Genomic DNA, 531 nt, shown 5'->3' with positions numbered 1-531 from the left:
GGGGGAGGAGGAAAGAGAAGAGGAGAGGAGGGGAGAGGGAGAGGAGGCAAGAGAAGAGGAGAGGAGGGGAGAGGGAGAGGAGGCAAGAGAAGAGGAGAGGAGGGGGAGAGGAGGGGGAGAGGAGGGAAGAGAAGAGGAGGAATGAGTAAACTGAAATTGAATAAATTTCAAATTGCATTTTTAAAGGTGCCGTGCAGAGAGAAGAGGAGAGGAGGGGAGAGGGAGAGGAGGGAAGAGAAGAGGGGAGAGGGAGAGGAGGCAAGAGAAGAGGAGAGGGAGAGGAGGCAAGAGGAGAGGAGGGGAGAGGGAGAGGAGAGGAGGCAAGAGAAGAGGAGGGGGAGAGGGAGAGGAGGCAAGAGAAGAGGAGAGGGAGAGGAGGCAAGAGGAGAGGAGGGGAGAGGGAGAGGAGAGGAGGCAAGAGAAGAGGAGGGGGAGAGGGAGAGGAGGCAAGAGAAGAGGGGAGGAGGGGGAGAGGGAGAGGAGGCAAGAGAAGAGGAGAGGAGGGGGGGGGGAGAGGAGGCAAGAGAGGAG

This window comes from Nanorana parkeri, unplaced genomic scaffold (assembly GCF_000935625.1).
Source record: "Nanorana parkeri isolate BGI_ZX_2015 unplaced genomic scaffold, ASM93562v1 scaffold981, whole genome shotgun sequence".
Lineage (NCBI taxonomy): Eukaryota > Metazoa > Chordata > Amphibia > Anura > Dicroglossidae > Nanorana > Nanorana parkeri.
Note: the sequence above shows the minus strand (reverse complement) of the source record.